This window comes from Oncorhynchus mykiss, chromosome 21 (genome assembly GCF_013265735.2).
Source record: "Oncorhynchus mykiss isolate Arlee chromosome 21, USDA_OmykA_1.1, whole genome shotgun sequence".
Classification (NCBI taxonomy): domain Eukaryota; kingdom Metazoa; phylum Chordata; class Actinopteri; order Salmoniformes; family Salmonidae; genus Oncorhynchus; species Oncorhynchus mykiss.
In genome coordinates this window covers 48,289,292-48,309,351 of record NC_048585.1, presented here as the reverse complement: position 1 = coordinate 48,309,351, position 20,060 = coordinate 48,289,292, and the positions used below count along the sequence as shown (strand labels likewise).

The 20,060-nt window shown below is 40.8% G+C and overlaps 1 protein-coding gene across 3 annotated transcripts in view; it reads left to right on the top strand.

Moving 5' to 3' along the window:
* Positions 1–978: 978 nt before the first annotated feature.
* Positions 979–20,060, top strand: part of LOC110500607 (inactive ubiquitin carboxyl-terminal hydrolase 53) — a 52,848-nt gene continuing 33,766 nt past the window's right edge. For 2 of the 3 annotated variants that reach the window (XM_036958064.1, XM_036958063.1), the window contains exon 1: positions 979–1,526. The gene's annotated coding sequence lies outside the window, so the exon portion shown is untranslated. The remainder of the gene's footprint in view (positions 1,527–20,060) is intronic. The other variant, XM_021578056.2, reaches the window with a different exon arrangement.

Below are 20,060 nucleotides of genomic sequence, written 5' to 3'. Positions count from 1 at the left end.
GGGACCCCTGGAGGTTGGTGCCCCATGGCCCCAAATGTTGGCTGGAATAATATTTTGGCTGCCCCATCGAGTTTATACAGTATTCAACAACACAAGTGTCAGTCTGACCATGGTACTGTATGTTCACACTCAATTATTATTATACAGTATGTATGTATTTACTTTATTTGGACATAAGGTAGGGGAACTCGAACTATAATAAAACTCAGTCTTCATATTTTGCGTCTTCTTAAAGCTGCAATTTGTAACTTTTGGACGACCTGACCAAATTCACATAGTAATGTTAGTTATAGATCTGTCATTCTTTTTGAAAGCAAGTCTAAGAAGATGTAGATCTGTTCTATATGTGTTATTTCTATGCTTCCATTCTTAAATTCGTTTTTTGTGTCTTTTACTTTCCAGTTTTGTACACCAGCTTCAAACAGCTGAAAATACAATATTTTTGGTAATGAAAAATATATTTCACAGCGGTTTAGGTGGTACAATGATCATCTACACTATTTGCTTGTTTTGACACATGAACTGAAATTTGGTGAACTATTAGAATTGTAGCAACCAGGAAATTATAATACAACTCAGTCTTAATGATGATGAAGATATCCTTCCACTTACAGCTTTCAAAATACCTCTCCATATACCCATCAAGAGATAAATCATGTCAAACTGTGTAGAATTACAGGAAATGCTTTTCAAATGTAAATAAAAAAAAAAAAAATCCATCTACTGTTCTTTGGACTCGTCCCACCAATATCTAGGCTACGCCACAATTTCGCCATTGTTATCCTTGTTGTCCTTGTTTTAGGCCTAATTGTCGCCACATTGCTTGCGTTGGACTGCTGTATGTAGCCGAAGCACCGCAGGCTATTAACCTGGACAAACTATGTAAAAATGCATAGCCAACCGGTATGCTAAATTCGACTCCTTCCACACCTCCCGCCACAATATTCTCAAACTGCATCCTACCTGAGTGATTGGTGGCGGAAAGTTCACAAGAAAGTGCAGTGAAACTCCTCCCTTCGCTCGCAGAGAGTCGTGGTTGCTGCTTGTGCGAACGTGGTTCAGTAGGCTACAGAGGGCTGCAGTAAATACAGTGCCGCTCAAGAGGCGGGGTTTGACCTCGCAGCTCTGAAAACATCACTAATCCAGTATTTCAGGTGCCGAAGTCGATCATTGCTCACTACATCTGCGCATCAACAACTGCAAGAAACATACGATTCTAAAAAACGGAATAGCCTACAGCAAGTGAATGGGACGGATGCTGTCAAAAATTGGAATTATACAGGAAGAAAGAGTCCGTAACAACGATAACAGCAAAGTTGTAACACGTGCTTTTAGTTATGTGGTTTAATTTATAACGAGCCCTCTGTATTTTTTTTTGTTTTTACCGCAACGACTGTTGGGACAGTATCATAGGCGTCGTCAATTTCTTCCCGAAACTCCTAGCTGTTTCTATTTCAAGAATTCAAACACATTTGGAAGAGCTGCAGATTCCCTACCTTGTGATATATTGGTATTTCTTTAAAACGGTGAGTGTTGTGTTCTTTTGGTTTAGGTTGGGTTGTTTGTTATTTTCTCTCTACAATTTCCAGCATCAACGCGCATGTAAATGTAAATGTACCTGAATTACAGGTAAACTCAGTCGAAACGTATGAAATCGCTGGTGAACTTCCGATTTGTTAGCCTATTATAAATATATATATATATATATGTGTGTGTGTGTCATTGGCCTATTCATGAACGAAACAAAAACGTCAAACTATTAGTGCGGTATTAGTAGTGCTTATATGACTGCATGAAACAAAAAGTAGCCTTCATGTTTTATTTATATATATATATATATACACAAAAAATTGTGGAAGGGCCTGGCTTGACATATTTCCTCATTGTTCTTGCGACATTGTATCAACACACGAACAAAGACTAGTCTGTCACATAGCCAGTTGACACTGACAGCAATTAATAAAAGTTTACTTATTTAAATCCTCCCAAACCCATTTCCCATAAGCTATGCCATATTTTTGTGCCTGGTCAATCATGTTATATTGTTAAAAATCTCCAACAAATAGGCCAAAATACTTGTGTAATTGCAACCTATTGAACTTGGCAGGTTACTGCAGCCGTGGCCTGGTTTTATTCTCACATACACCTGAAAGATGCAGTGAAATGTAGTTTTTACAGGGTCAGCCATAGTATTATCACGCCACTGGTGCAAATTAGGGTTAAGTGCCTTGCTCAAGCGCACATCGACAGATTTTATTTTTCCCCACCCAACTCGTGTCGGCTACTCGAACCAGAGACCTTTTGGTTACTGGCCCAACGTTCTTCTAGACTACCTGCAGCCCCCAAAAAACTGCTGCATTGGACATTTATCTCCAATATCCAATTATTTCTGGGTAACAATTACTATGATTGTTTTCAATTAAAATGGTAAAAAATGAACAAAAATTGCTTCTTTTTTTTAGCAGAGAGCAATTTCTCAAGCAATAATTTTGGGAGGACTGTCACTGCTCAATAATCCCTCTGAGTGGGAGGGGAAAATGGAAAATTAGCAGAAATTGACAGAGCAGTTTGGAACTCTTTCTTATTGGTCTATTAACTCATTTGATTTCACCAGGCAGACACAAACTCCATCCCACCAAAACAGGCAGACATTTGAGTCTGTCTTTTCAACAGCTCTTACACTAAAAGGGCATTATCATTTTTTAAATGTCACAGTATTATTCCAACCTCGGTGTGGAAATATACTCTCACCAAACAGTTTTAGGTACACCACCCCGTTTAATTTTTTTTTTATCGCTTCTACAGACCGTGAGTCACATGGCCATGGCTTGATATATAAAGCAGGCAGACAGGCATCAAGGCATTCGGTTATGTTCGATTGAACGTTAGCATGGGCAAAACGAGTGACCTAAGCGACTTTGAGCGTGGTTTGATCGTTGGTGTCAGGCACACCCGATCTAGGATCTCAAAAACAGCTGCCTTCCTGGGCTTTTCATGAACAACAGTGTCTAGGGTTTCCAGAGAATGTTGTGACAAACAAAAAACATCCAGTCAGTGGCTGTCCTGTGGGGGAAAACAGCTCGTTGATGAGAAAGGTTGAAGGAGAATGGCAAGAATTGTGCAAGCTAACAGGCGGCCCACAAACAGACAAATATTGCTGCAGTACAACAGTGGTGTGCAGAACAGCATATTGGAATGCACAACTCGTCGATCCTTGTCACGGATGGGCTCCCGTGGGTAAGCGATCTCCAACACTGCTATTGAGCAGTGGAAAAACATTGCCTAGTCCGACGAATCCCAGTTCCTGCTGCGTCATGCTGATGGCAGATTCAGGAGTTGGCGTAAACAGCATGGGTCCATGGACCCATTTCTGCCTGGTGTCAACAGTACAGGCTGGTGGTGTACCGCCTTCCAATCTGCAGCAATTGCATGATGCCATCGCATCAGCATAGACCAACAACCCTGTGGAATGTTTCTGTCTTGTAGAATCCACACCCCAAATAATTCAGTCTGTTATGTAGAGGGATAGTTTTGTTAAGAACCGCAACGTTCAGTCTGAACATTAACACTCATTGCTCGCAGTACCGTTTTGGAAGCATAAGGACCTTTTCTTCATATCAGCGAGAAATAATTTTCTAAAGCGTAATTGAGACACCGCCTTTATAGGGTTAGGGTTAGTTTTCCCACATGGCCATGTCTCCATGTTACAGCCATAGCTGTGGGAAGTAGGGGTGCTGAGGGTGCTGCAGCACCCCCTGATAAATCACAATTTAAGAAAAAATGTAATTAATACAAAAACACAATTCCCACCAAATGAGTGCACTAGGCCTTTATTACTCCTTTATGAGTGGAGCAAAGAACTCCGTCAGCAGAGCAGGGAGAAATGTATTTCTAGAACCGTATATCACAATTGAGAATTGATTCATGTTTAGATGGAGTGTTTTATTTGGCTGTTTTGGCTGCCAGAGCCAGGCTACCTCTAAAAAAATAAATAAAAGGTCCTTGGTCTTTAAGGAGTAACGGTAGGCTCCTTAATACATCTTGGGCTAAGCTACTTAGGCATTTCCATTCATGAACATATCTGTTCTATAATGAACAAAAATATAAACGCAACATCTAAAGTGTTGGTATGCTTCATGAGCTGAAATAAAAGATCCCAGAAGTGTTCCATATGCACAAAAAGCATATTTCTTTCAATTTTTTTAAATCCCTGTTAGTGAGCATTTATCCTCTGCCAATATAATCCATCCACCTGACAGGTGTGGCATATCAAGCAGCTGATTAAACAGCATTATTTTAAATGATTTGTAATAATTTTTAATCCTTAGTTTACCAGGTAAGTTGACTGAGAACACGTTCTCATTTACAGCAACAACCTGGGGAATAGTTACAGGGGAGAGGAAGGGGGATGAATGAGCCAATTGGAAGCTGGAGATGATTAGATGGAAATTATGAATTTAGCCAGGGCAATGGGGTTAACACCCCTACTCTTACGATAAATGCCATGGGATCTTAGTGACAACAGAGTCAGGTCACCCGTTTAACGTCCCATCCGAAAGACGGGACCCTACACAGGGCAATGTCCCCAATCACTGCACTGAGGCATTGGGATATGGCCCTTCAATACCACTTCCAGCAGCATCTGGTCACCCATCCAGGGACCAACAAGGACCAACCCTGCTTATCTTCAGAGGCAAGCCAGCAGTGGGATGTATGGTGGTATGCTTCTGGCACAGGTGCACCTTGTGCTGGGGACCAAAGGACCTCCACATTTGGCTTCTTCACCTGCGGGACCATCTGAGACCAGCCACCTGGCCAGCTGATGAAACTGAGGAGTATTTCTGTCTCTAATAAAGCACTTTTGTGGGGAAAAACACATTCTGATTGGCTGGGCCTGGCTCCCCAGTGGGTGGGGCCAATGCCCTCACAGGCCCACCCAAGTCTGCACTGATTTCTTTATATGAACTGTAACTTAGTAAAATCTTTGAAATTATTGTTTTAAAAAAAATATATTTTTGTTCAATATATTTGTCATGATGACAACACTGCCAATATCACATTTCTGTACATGATTCACTTTTACAGAACATTCAGCAAACATCTGAGTGATAAGCAGACAGTCAATTATTATTTTTTACCACATAGCTCAGTTCTTTTGAAATACTGTCTTTTTGTATGACCAGTGAGTACAGTTTGTACTCAACTCCCCAGTGAGTTTCACTGATGTGAGGCGAGTCTTCGACACCTTATTTTTTTCCTAAAGCCTTGCTAGCTAAATTAATACCTCATCCTATCCTCAAACATCAGGCTCTCTTTTTGTAATATATATTCCTCACAATCAAAGGCACAGAGCTCATTAAAAACCTGAGTTGTGTGTAAGGTATTACAAACCGAATGAAAATGATCTCATCAGAAACCAATGGTTTATTCTAGACTATATGATATTGTAGGCTACTTTTATATACATTCTGTGAGTTTCTTTGAATTATTTAGAGGTGAGCGAGTGGTGTTCACTTAGAATAAAGCTCAATATGAACGTGTTATGAATGTAGCCTACTTATTAATCTATTTTGGGACAACAATGAGCCTTGATTGTGACAGGGTTAGATTCTCCCATTTGACAAAGCTCCAAATTCAGTTGAATTGATATGAATGATAATTTATGTTTTAGAATAAACTTCTTTCCATCACAATTAATATTGGAAAAAAGACTTCATTCAGAAATTATTCTCTATTTTACACAAACCGTATGCACTCCTCAGTATAACAACTCAACATTTTGATCTTTTTGTGACATTCGCTTTATTGTACACCACTAGATAATGCTATGCTGTTTTTAGCCCATGGATAATTTATCATGCCAAACCTTTTGGGGGATCGTTTCATTAGAACCAGTAAGGTAGCTTCGAGAAAAGAATAGAATGCTGAAGAACCAGCTTGTTTCTGTAGCAGCATGGCCCATGTTACACAATGTGTTTACTCAAGAAAATGAATGGGATATTTAAGGGAGGAGTTGTTTCAGAGGTTCATGGTTGTCTATGGAAGTTTGTGGGTGGGATGTTTTTGTGCTTCACTGGGATAGTCAAATCAAGTGCCATTTGGAAAATAAAAAGTGCTATCTCAATGCAGTGCAGTTCACCAGTCAGTTCTCATAATCAGCACTATTTATGAGGTTTGATTTTATTATACCTGGCAGTATTGTAGTACGAGTCTGGTCTCGAGACCACATTGAGTGTGGCCTTGTCTCTGTGTCGGTACATTTGTTCTCGGTCTTGGACAGTGAGGACTAGTAATTTCTTCCCAAGACCAGCTGAGTAAAATAACTCAGAATTATCAGCATCCATTCAGTCAGCGCATAAAACTGCTTCACCAGGCCAAATATATACGCTCCTTTTTTGAAACATTATATTAACAGCCTTTATACAGTGCCTTGCGAAAGTATTCGGCCCCCTTGAACTTTGCTTGGTTATGTTTGGCGTAAAAGCAACACAGCTCATCACCCTGAACACACCATACCCACTGTCAAACATGGTGGTGGCAGCATCATGGTTTGGGCCTGCTTTTCTTCAGCAGGGACAGGGAAGATGGTTAAAATTGATGGGAAGATGGATGGAGCCAAATACAGGACCATTCTGGAAGAAAACCTGATGGAGTCTGCAAAAGACCTGAGACTGGGACAGAGATTTGTCTTCCAACAAGACAATGATCCAAAACATAAAGCAAAATCTACAATGGAATGGTTCAAAAATAAACATATCCAGGTGTTAGAATGGCCAAGTCAAAGTCCAGACCTGAATCCAATCCAGAATCTGTGGAAAGAACTGAAAACTGCTGTTCACAAATGCTCTCCATCCAACCTCACTGAGCTCGAGCTGTTTTGCAAGGAGGAATGGGAAAAAATGTCAGTCTCTCGATGTGCAATACTGATAGAGACATACCCCAAGCGTCTTACAGCTGTAATCGCAGCAAAAGGTGGCGCTACAAAGTATTAACTTAAGGGGGCTGAATAATTTTGCACGCCCAATTTTTCACTTTTTGATTTGTTAAAAAAGTTTGAAATATCCAATAAATGTCATTCCACTTCATGATTGTGTCCCACTTGTTGTTGATTCTTCACAAAAAAATACAGTTTTATATCTTTATGTTTGAAGCCTGAAATGTGGCAAACGATCGCAAAGTTCAAGGGGGCCAAATACTTTCGCAAGGCACTGTATCTATTGTAGACATGTTTGCATAGTGGAGAACCTATAGGCCTTCAGTGTTTGACAGGTTCCTGATTTTGAAAGGACAGCAACCGTAATACCAGCACACTCATGCAGGAGAGTGAAAATGTAAAAAATCTCTAGCAATTAAAAAATAAAACATAGGTGGGCCGTTTGGCAAAATTAGTGTGCCCCACTTCACTGCATAGGGCCGGTGGAAAGGCGGCAGTCGCACACAGCATAATGTTAACGGATAAGCAGTCCATAAACTTGGTCATAATAAGCCAGTAGGTCCCAATCATAAGAATACAAAAACACAAACATTAAGCGTTTCCAAATCGATTCGGGATGCACCGTTTCAGTTTCAATGACTCAATATTCTGGACGAATGTACCTAAGGCTGGGAATGTCAATGCAATCAAACTAGCAACGGCAATGCTAACAAGTCAGTCATAACATGGCTAATAGGCTAGCATGTCTATTTATGTAGTAAGCTAAAAACATGGAGCCTAACGTTTGCTAGCTAGGAGCATGTCCTGCCATTGGAGGAGTGGGTGTGTGACTGACTTTTTCCTCTCATTGGTTTTTGGTGGCTATACACAGTTAGTGATGCAGGTATCGTTTGGTTAGCTAGCAAGAACTTGAATTAATTACTGCTGACTAACCCCATTCCGTACAAATCTGCGCAACCGCGGCATTCAAACGAGGCTGCAGTGAAAACTAATGGGATTGTAGCGACTGTATTGGCATCAAAATCTGGGGTGTGAACTACGTTTCTATTCAAGCGCTGATTGACATGGTAATGGCCCAATTAGTATTGGAGAAAAGTTGAAAAAAACTGACCCCTCTGACGCTGTACCTTTTAAATTGGACAGCTTCTCCACCAGGTGTAGCGCTTCTCTCGCAGATTTTAAACAAGAAAGGGACAGGGTAAGGGGGGATATCTAGTCAATTGTAGAACTGAATGCATTCATTTTTAGATGGAAATTATGAATTTAGCCAGGGCAATGGGGTTAACACCCCTACTCTTACGATAAGTGCCATGGGATCTTAGTGACAACAGAGTCAGGTCACCCGTTTAACGACCCATCCGAAAGACGGGACCCTACACAGGGCAATGTCCCCAATCACTCTCAAAAGCCACGACAACCGCTGTTTACTTCTGAAGATCACTTTAGCACCGCCCTAAAAACACGATTGAATTCAACACTAACCTTCAAATAGGTATGTAATGACACATTATATAAACTGCTTGTAGTGTTTATTTACATTTTAGAGGTGATAGATTGGACCGATCGGGTAAAAAAAAAAAAAAGAAGCTGTTTCCCCACACAGCTTTCCCTATCACGCAGTAGGTTTCGCTTCCTGACCTGTCATTTTTAAAAAGACCAGACGGAGCTTATTGCTTTCTTAAATCATGCAGAGAGGGGCAGCTAAAATAAGGTCAATTGTATGTTACAGGGTGATGTACAAAAGTGCGTTAGCTAACTATAAACAGTTAGAATATCTCTTGTGTATGTAAATTCACTCTGGCCATCTATTCCAATTTCAGAGCACTCTCAAATCAAATGAAAGTTTATTTGTCACGTGGGCGGCGTACAACAGGTGTAGACCTTACAGTGAAATGCTTACTTACAGTCTCTAACCAATAGTGCAAAAAACAATAGGTAAAGAAATAAAACAACAGTAACAAGACAGGCTATACAAGTAGCGAGGCTACGTACAGACACCGGTTAGTCAGGCTGATGGAGGTATGAATGTATAGATAAAGTGACTATGTATAAATGATAAAAAGAGAGTAGCAGCAGCGTAGAAAGAGGGATAGGGGGGGGGCACACAATGCAAATTGTGATTACCTGTTCAGGTGTCTTATGGCTAGGGGGTGAAAAACTGTTGAGAAGCCTTTTTGTCCTAAACTTGGCACTCCGGTACCGCTTGCCATGCGGTAGTAGAGAGAACAGTCTATGGCTGGGGTCTTTGACCATTTTTAGAGCCTTCCTCTGACACCGCCTGGTGTAGAGGTCCTGGATAGCAGACAGCTTAGCCCCGGTGATGTACTGGGCCGTACGCATTACCCTCTGTAGGGCCTTGCGGTCAGAAGCCGAGCAGTTGCCGTACCAGGCAGTGATGCAACCAGTCAGAATGCTCTCGATGTTGCCGCTGTAGAACCTTTTGAGGATCTCAGGACCCAAGCCAAATCTTTTTAGTTTCCTGAGGGGGAATAGGCTTTGTCGTGCCCTCTTCACGACTGTCTTGGTGTGCCAGAGTGCAGAATAACTGATGAATTTACGAATGCGCAACACCTGCTGAATATGACCGGTGTCAGTAAATGTAGGCCAAAAAAGATATAGTTAGTCAAGCACGCTCTAGAAAACATGTAAACAGCCTAACCAGTTCTGCCTTGGCAAGTAAAATGGTCAGTGAGGTGCTCTCTCATTTGTGTCTGGAAGTAGCTAGTTAGCAAGCTTGACAACTTTAGCTTGGTTGGGACAAGCATGCATTGGCAGGTTAGCTGCAGAAAGACGAGGAGGTTATAATTCCCTATAGTTTCAGTGCAATTTTGACGGCCAACTAGCTGAAAAAGTTTGAGAGGGTTTATCTAATATTCCTTTGTTAGATTTGAGATAATCTTGCTCTGGCTAGCATTAGTTGTTGGTGTGCATAACTGAGGGAGAGAGAAACTACCTTTTTGATGATTGTTTGCTCAATAGACTAATGTTCCCAAATGTAAGAGGACTCCCGTAGTATTTACATATTTGCAGAAATTCATTCAGGTGTGTTTTGTTGCTTTTGGCGACTGCATTCTAATGACCTAAAGTCGCACTGTTGCAACTGCCTGTAAACACACACTCCAGTTCAAAGTGAATGATTGCTGGCCCGTGTGACAAATGGCTTGTTTGTATAAAGGTCCACTGTAGCTCTGATATAACTATAGCACACTGGTCTGTGTAGACTCTGGTCCAGGACAAGACAGATGTTTATATGAACAGGGGTTTACAGTGGTTCCTCCTTTAAAAGTTGCAGCATACTGCAGTGCAGCTTGCATGTTGCTGCAGAATTATATGGCACGTTATTTAAGTGTGAACCACTGGTACCATTTAATGCTAGTTAATGCTAGTTTGACCACCAGAGGGCATCTTTGAGAAACATTTCATGGCCTTTAATAATGGCTGTACTAGAGAATGCAGGCACTCGGGAGACCGGGATTCAATTCCCTGACTGGGAGGAAGGAGTAGGCTGTTCTTAACTGATTCCATATGTGTTATTTCATAGTTGTGATGTCTTTACTATTATTCTACAATGTTGAAAATATTACAAATAAAGAAACCCTGGAATGAGTAAGTGTGTCCAAAATGTTGACTGGTACTTAAGTGCTTAATTCATTTGATTAATATCACTGTGTTTCTATTCCAAGAAAAATGAAAAACTCTCTGGGTTTCCATTAGCATGGAACGGAAAATATGGCGATGTACAATGTGATGTTCGGGAGTACAGTACTGGGCTGTTTAGCTAAAGAATCCCTGTGTCGTGCGGGCAGGGCACATGGGAGACCGGGGTTTAATTAACCGACGGGGTGGAAGGAGTAGGCTGTCCTTGTCAATAAGAATGTGTTCTTAACTGACTTGCCTAGTTAAATAAAGGTTACACTAAGAGCATAACATTTCTGCACCCTAATTGTATAATTCTAGTCTAACCAATTCCCAAACGGAGATTCAGTGAAAATAAAAATCTCATTGATTTGTCAAGACCAGTCCACATGCTTCTCTCAGAGCTGTGCGAAACGGTGCCAAAATGTTGTAGGCTTTTGCTTCAAATCCTATTGCTTCTAACTTCAAGATGCTCTTTAAATAAATAAGACCTACACCACTTTTAACAGCACATTACTCAACACTAGTGGGATTCATGTCACCTACAGTATATCGAAAAATATGACGTGACTCTCCTCCAATAATTACATATAGAGGATTGGAGGATATTTCTGCAATTCAGTGATATTTATACCCATAGTAATTCATTATGTATCCATAACATCGGCATTTTGAAAGTATTTTTATCATTATTTTATTAATGAAATCATAAAGATGCTATTATTAGTTACATTGTTTTAGTTTGAACGTGCAGACTGGTACTAAGAACAGAACAGTGGGAACGTTTCCCAAGTCAGCGGCATTATTAGTGCAATGCCCCTTAAATATTTTGGCGATTTTAGTTTTTCAAATAATGTCAAATGAACATGGGGTGAGACATTGTTACTAATTTGTAAATGAAGCCAGTTTGTTATTTAGAATTTATTTCTGTTTTTAGAGGGAGAAAAAACAAAAACCTACAGTCATCTTATGGGTCTCCCAGTCGAGGCCGGCATGGGTATTGAACCAGCATCTGTATCAACACAGCTGTCTTAGACCGTTGTACCACTTAGGTGCGGCACAATGTGACCAGTCGAGAGTGGCCTACAGTACAGTAAGAGCAAAATAAAATAATAATAACCTTAGTGTAACCTTGGTCTTGACAAATCAATGAGATTTTTATTTTCACTGAACAACAATTTTAGTAAATAATACTGAAGTCGTGTACAATTATCAGTTTCTATTTAGGTTTATGTCGCCCATTCATTGCCAATCAGAGACACAGTAGGACCCAAAAACATAATCAGTGCTCTAACTCCCCCTTGTGCTGGTCTGGTGCAATGAAGTGGTGACGCAAGGTACTGTACTAAACCACAAATGACCTATAAGTCCCACGGCATAAGCTTGCAACTTCTTAAAGGAGGAACCACTGTATATGAACAGATTTGAATAAGATTTCATGTTGCTAAAATTCCAATTTAAATGCAACAATGTTTCAATACATGGGTTATTTTCAAAGAGATGTCTAACAACAGCAAGCGCACTGCAATAGAGAACACATTTCCACTCACCAGAGGATGATCATTTGAAACTTAATTTCTTGTTGAAAGTTATTCTTGAAAAGGGAGATGCTAACAAATTAGCAACAACATCCTCTTTGATAACACCTGCTGCAAACTAGCCGACAACAAAAGCTAGCTAGACCGTGGGAAAATACTGCTCGGTATTGCGCAGTGACCTGTTGGCCTTCGAAAGTAGAAGTTTCCATATGATTTTGTAAAACAGTCCCACTCATTAAGTCAGTGTGATTGGTTGATTCCACTGTCACTCGAACATTTTGCCCAAATACAGTTGGCAGAATGGCAGATGCCTTTTATCTAGCTTCTGATGTCCTAGCCAATGGCTGATTTTTAGCTAGCTAGATTGATCTCCCCAGAGACCAGTGTTAACCCTTTCCTTTCAAACAAACTGAAGATATTTATTATTATAATCATTAATTTTATAAATCCCTCAGAATGCATTTTTTTTCACTATTTGAATGTCTAAAGAATCCATATGTTGTTCTGAAGTATGAACACAGAAGTACTGGACATTTTGAACTCTTATGGTGGTGACTTGATCAAATTTACAATCATGGTCTTGAATTGGACTCACATTTTTCTGGTCTTGATTTGGTCTCGACCCCCCCCCCCCCCCCCAATCCGGTCTTGGTCTTGAACACAACACTGGTACCTGGCATTGATGATAACTTGTGCCCCATTTGTTGGCCTATGTAGCAACTGCATCGTCCATTCATTAAAGCCACAGTCTGGAGGTGGTAGGCTACATCAGAGTGGACCACTAACTAAACTGTAGACAATAGAGAAAATGCATCCAATCACATTTTCACTGTAGTGTTCAAAGAATTACATTCCCTGCAAGCAACATTCATTTTTAAAACATGTTTTGAAGCTATACATAATTTTCTTACAAATTACACAAATCTTACAGGCATTAAAGGGCTAAGCCAGAGTGCACTAAAACCCTCTCATACACATACCCCGCTTGCAGAATTTCAATTAGCTGCTGGAACTGAATAAACTCATTAATCTGTTTTAAAATAAATGGAGGGTGGGGGGTGGTGGGGGGAGTTGTTGGCCATGGCTCTAACATTTATTAGCAAGTCGTGGGAAGCAGCGAAACATTTAGGAAGTAGTCTGAACAGTCTAAGGGAGGAAGTTATATTTCAATCGGAGCCTTTAAAAAAAATAAATACAGGATCTGTTTTTGGGAACATTTTACTTCTGTTCTCTCCCTATTCCACTCTCGCTGTGACCGAATGGGGGCTGTTCGTTGAGTGGCTCTCAGCGAGGTGTGCGAAACGGTGCCAAAATGACCTGTTCAGTTTCACAGGGTTCAAGTAGTGTCCACTTGCTGGAATGTTTCAGCAGGAAGTTCACACAGGAAACTTCTGCTTGCCTTGGAAAATTAAATACAAATATTTGGGTTGCGTACACATATTTGAAGATGTTATCGCAGGTGCAGCAAAATGCTTGTGTTTCTAACTCCAACAGTGCAGCAATACCTTTTAATCTATCCATCAAAACAATTGAAGAAATTAAGAAACTTCCTAACAAGCAATGTCAGAGTTATTTATATCTAAATAAATAAATGATGTGTGTGGACAGTATATTAATAGAAAAGGTGTGTACAGTTGTAGTTTTATAAGATTAACCTTGACTAGAATATAGAATGTGCCTTCGGAAAGTATTCAGACCCCTTGAATTTTTCCAAATGTTATGTTACAGCCTTATTCTAAAGTTTATGAAATAAATATCAATTCTCAGCAATCTACACACAATAGCCCTTAATGGCGAAGCGAGAACAGGTTTTTACCAAATGTAAATAAGGTATTTCTGTTTTCTATTTTTAATACAAGTATTCAGACCCTTTGCTATGAGACTTGAAATTGAACTCCGGTGAACCCTGTTTCCATTGATCACCCTTGAGATGTTTCTACAACTTGATTGGAGTTCACCTGTGGTAAATTCAATTGATTGGACATGATTTGTAAAGGCACACACCTGTCTATGAAAGGTCCCACATTTGACAGTGCATGTCACAGCAAAAACCAAGGAATTTTCCATTGAGTTCCCGAGACAGGATTGTAATTGAGGCACAGATCTGGGGACGGGTACCAAAACATTTATGCAGCATTGAAGGTCCCAAAGAACACAGTGCCCTCCATCATTCTTAAATGGAAGAAGTTTGGAACCACCAAGACTCTTCCTAGAGCTGGCTGCCCGCTAAACTGAATAATCGGGGAAGAAGGGTCTCCTCAGTAAAAGGCACATGACAGCCCACTTGGAGTTTGCCAAAAGACACCTAAACTCTCAATCCATGAGAAACGAGATTCTCTGATCTGATGCAACCAAGATAGAACTCTTTGGCCTGAATGTCAAGCATCACGACTGGAGGAAATCTGGCACCATCCTTATGGTGATGCATGGTGGTGGCGGCATCATGCTGTGGAGATGTTTTTCAACGACAGGGACTGGGAGAATAGTCAGGATTGAGGTAAAGATGAATGGTGCAAAGTACAGAGAGATCCTTGATGAAAACCTGCTCCAGAGCGCTCAGGACCTCTGACTCAGGTGAAGGTTCACCTTCCAACAGGACAACAACCCTAAGCACACAGCCAAGACAATGCAAGAGTGGCTTCGGGACAAGTCTCTGAATGCCCTTGAGTGGCCCAGCCAAAGCCTGGATTTGAACCCGACCGAACATCTCTGGAGAGACCTGAAAATAGCTGTGCAACATCCAGCTCCTCATCCAACCTGACAGAGCTTGAGATGATCTGCAGAGAATAATGGGAGAAAACTCCCCCAATACAGGTGTGCCAAGCTTGTAGCGTCATACCCAAGAAGACTCTAGGCTTTAGTCGCTGCCAAAGGTGCTTCAACAAAGCAGTGAGTAAATGGTGTGAATACTTAAAAAAAAAAATTAAAAATTGTCTTAATGGGCTATTGTGTGTAGATTGAGGGGGGAAAAAACTTTTTAAACTATTTTAGAAAAAGGCTTTAATGTAACAAAATGTGCAAAAAGCCAATGGGTCTGAATACTTTCCGAAGGCATTGTAAACCGTGTTCTATGACTATATACATATGGCAGCAGTCTAAGGTTAAGGGCAGGGTACTGGTCTGATGGCCTGGAGATGGAAGCATTTTTTTGTTGTCTCTGAACTTTGATGCACCTGTACATCTCCGCCTTCTAGATGGTAGCGGGGTGAACAGGCTGTGGCTTGGCTGACTGAGGTCCTTGATGATGATCTTGGCCTTCCTGTGACACCGGGTACTGTGGATGTCATTGAGGGCAGGTAGTATGCCCCCAGTGAAGTGTTGGGCTGACCGCACAACCCTGCGGTTGCGGACTGTGCAATTGCCGTAACAGGCAGTGATACAGCCCAACAGGATGGTCTCAATGGTGAGATTGTAGAAGTCCGTGAGGGTCTTAGGGGCCAAGCCAAATTTCATCAGCTTCCTGAGGTTGTAGAGGTGCTGCTGTGCCTTCTTCACCACACTGTCTGTGTGAATGGACTGTTTCAGGTCGCCAGTGATGTGCACGCCGAGGAACTTGAAGCTATTCACCCTATCCACTGCGGCCCGTGGATGGGGGGGTCGTGCTCTGCGGTCTCCTGAAGCTCTTTCATTTTGTTGACGTTGAGTGAGCGATTATTTCCTGGCACCACTTTTGCTCCATTCTGCAGGGAATTCTCCAGTTTGTTTCTTTCTGTTATTTCAGGATTTTCATCAGAGGGGTCTTGTTTCATTTCCCCACAGCTGAGCCCAGTTTCCTCATGGTCAACTTGCATTTTTACATGGTCAAAAAGGATTGAGGATTTTATGTTTCATGAAGTTGTTGCTGCAGAGGCCTTGGCAGTACATCTGGGGATTGTGACATACACAAGTGTTTTCGATTGAAACCAATTGAAGCAAAAATGTGTGTGGGAAGCAAAGTGAGGCAGGTTCTGACCGAGTGTGGGGGACGATATCAATAAACATTGGTTTTCTCTTCACTTTCGCACTTCACTGCATTTGCCTAACGGCAGCTTTAAATTAAGTAGTCAGTGAAGTATTGAGCGCACATTGGAATTGATCAATACCAAGGTTTGGGTCAATTTCAGTTCAGAAAGTACACCCAATTCCAAATTTCCCTCAATGGAAAAACATGGAATTTGTGTAGTTCCTGAATTGACTGGAATTCAAAATTCAACCCTGGCCAACACCGAGAAGGCTGGCTTTAACTGTCTGGTGTCTGCCCCACATGGGTGAATTGTTGAAGTCCAGGGGCCTCATTTTCCCGCAAAGGTTGATAGTTATAAACATAGAACTTGACGGGAAAGTGACGCAAATCCCAAACCATGCGTGCACACAACTTCAAGAAGGTTGGTCAACTGTATTGCAAGCAAATAGGCTTATTGATTGTTTTGGGGGGAAATGGGAGATGTTTGTTGCACAGGAAATATAATAATGGTAGGCTAATAAAAACGTTCAAACGTAGGCCTAATGATAAAACGGAGGCATTTTGAACAACAATTTGCATTTATTTTGCATAGATGTGGACTGTAGCATTTACTTTTAAATAGTTAGAAAGGACAATGAATCTTGCAGAATGCGCGGCCAGTGTTTGGCACCCGCTAGGCGGCATGCATTTTTAGTTTGAAGAAGTCACTGCAACATTCTGCCCAGACCTCTGCAGAAATGTGATCATATTTTCCATTGGGCTTTCTTTTACGAACTGTCACGATCCAGTTTCAACATCTCCAAGTCATACAGAAAATGAGGGTGTTTTGTTACTATAAAAGGTGAATAGACAGCCTGGTAGATTTTATCGATGAGAATATGTGTATATGTTGACAGTTTGACAGTTTGACAGTACTATTTGATTTGAAATGTACACGTGGTTGATAAATGAGGCCCCGTTACATGAGGGTGGAAGGGACATGACATTTCCAGTTGGTCAAGGATGTTTCCTGTGTTGATTTAATGGATGGCTAACTGTATGTCAATCTACAGAGTCCTTAACTTGCTGTAGGTTTGCAGAACATGGCTTTGAAAGCAGTTAACCACAGTTTGATTGTTTCTGGCAAGAACATATAGGCCCCAATAGTACCAACTGAGAATATTTTGTAGGTTTTCATTTGATTTTTTGTACCCCCTTTTTTTTCTCCCCAATTGCGTGGAATCCAATTGGTAGTTAGTCTTGTCCCATCACTGAAACCCCCGTACGAGCTCTGGAGATGCGAAGGTCGAGAGCCGTGTGTCCTCCGAAACACAATCCAGCCAAGCCGCACTGCCTCTTTAACACAATGCCCTCTTAACCTCGAAGCCAGCCTGTGTAGGAGGAAACACCGCACAACTGGCGACCGTGTCACAAGCAAGCATAAGCAAGGAAGGCAAACTTCTGAACCTTCAAACGACAGTAATATGTTTCCTTGGTAGGTATTTGTTTTGTGTAGTGTTGATTTGGGAAGTTAACGTTCCCTTTATTCCCCAAGTCTGTGTGAAAACAACTTACGATTGTTCAGTTTATTACCAACTGTAGGTTCTAGAGGAAAAGTGTAGTCTTTAGACATTTATATAAAGGAATGTGTTCTTGGCTGTTAGTTCATCAGATACCTCACTTGTCCCCTGTTATATTTTTGTGCATGAGTAAGTATAGTGACAATGGATGGACATGGTTTCTTTTGTTATTTCCAAAACATGCTCTGTCTGGTTCTCATCTATTTTGGGTCAGGCGGGGTGTCATGGCAAACAGTCTCCGGTGGTGTCTCGGGGGGGATTTAGGATATTTCCATTTCACACTTGCATGTAATGTGTGAAACAAGAAGATTTCTGGGGAGGGGGGGGCGCGTCATAGCAAACAGTGGAAGAGTTTCTAAAAGTATAAAACATGTTTTTTTTTTATAGCAGCTGTCTTAGGTTATTTTAAGTGTGATTTCTGAACATGTTGAGTTGACCACAGTCAGGATTTGGAACAGATTGGTCTAATTAATTTAATAACACACAGGTCAAAGTGCTGGGGAAAACAACTTGTTTGAATATGTTTTTAAATTAGTCATGGAATATTGCCAACGTTAAGTTGCCGTATTTACATTTTTGGCAGTCATCCAAGTTATGCTGCCATAGACAGCTCTTAGCTAAAATGTCTAAAGTATATATACTTTACTTTTCATTAAGATTGACACCCATAGATTTATCCTACTGCATACATTTAAAGTGCAATGAGCCACACCATTTCTTTCCTTTATCGTCTCATATGCCAAAATCTCAAGATGAGCAACGTCTTCAGAGAGAATATGATATACATTTTAAAGACCATTGTTAATACCTAATTTGATTTGAGGACAAAAAGCAGCAGCTAGCCTGAAAGCACTGGGCATTCTATCCCCCCAGGGAACTAGTTTCACCACTGAATGTGTTCTCCTATTGGGAAAGCCATCCATCAGCGTTGAGTCGGAGTCGGCGAGTTGTGGGGAGGGACACGCTTTAGCCGTCACAAAGGTGTGTAATGCGCCAGCTAGGTGGGATGATGTATTGATCTGCATTGAGCAAAGGCACACTGCACCACTGTCTAACATCAAGGATTCAGTATGGAAATGCCTCAGGGAGTTTCATATTGGAGGCAACAAGAGTGGGAAAGTCAGTTATTGAAGTTGTTACACAGGTATTAGGGCAACTTGATGTCAAATTAAAACACACCGAGCTTTGCCTTTTTGTGTTTCTGTAAAATTGCCAGTGGCTGCTTCTTGAACAGTCACGTTTTGTCATTATTTATCTGACATATGTTAAAGGAATGTTAGTTTGACGACAGACCGTCTAATGAAAGGATCTTGACGTTTCCATATAAAATACATCAGTTAAAAACATCTGAGGCCATTCATCAACACATCTCTAATAGATCAATTACATCACCAGATGACTTAAATGTCCCACACTGTAGACCAGGTCACGTTTGCGGTGTTCATGTCTAACAGACATGCCCTGTCAAAAATGCTGATGCAGAACAGACACTCTAGCTGATTGCTCAAAGGTGCTAGCCTTATCATTTTTGCTATGACGAGATCATTTTTGTTTGTTTTGTTTGCGCTTGGAATTCGCAAGACACTAAAGCAAGACTCTCTTTACAAAGGACGTCTCAACTCCTTCATGTGCTTTGGTCGATTCCAAAAAATCCAGACCAGTGAAATGACTCGGTTGACCCCTCACTTGGCTACGAATCAACATAATGCTTAGGATATTACTGCTGACCAAATAATTATTTTAGAGGAATATTGTGAAGCAGAATAACAGAAAATGACTGACCGTACACAAAAGTGCTTCAGTAAGAGGAAGTCGGTGTCTGTAATTTTCGGTTTATCTTTTCAGTTCTAGTCAGGGATGCAAATTACAGTTGTTGTTGAACAAGGATATGCAAAACGAATCCAATAGAGATGTGACGCATAGGCCCCTTGAAAGGCCTGCCATCTCAGTTGAATGTGCTTTTCATTGAGATCAGATGTTTGTTGGTGGATTTTGCATGTCTGCACTTTCTGTTAGACCCAAGGATAAGTGATCAAGCCACACTGTGCTTTATAAACAAGTCTTGCCATCATTAACAAAGACTCATTTTAAAGCTGCAATATGTAAGCAGTAGATCTGTTCTATGTGCGGTATTTCTATGCTTCCTGTTCTTAAGTTTTGCCTCTTACTTTTGGTTTTGTACACCAGCTGAAAATATGTCACAGCAATTTAGATGGTACAATGATTCTTTCCACACTATACATTGCATGTTTTGTCACAAACTGAAATTCACAGGGGATTAATAAGGATCCACCCCTCTTTAAAAATATATATATTTTCACCTAAAATGACATACCCAAATCTAACAGTCTGTAGCTCAGGACCTGAAGTAAGGATATGCATATTATTGATACCATTTGAAAGGAAACACTTTGAAGTTTGTGGAAATGTGAAATTAATGTAGTAGAATA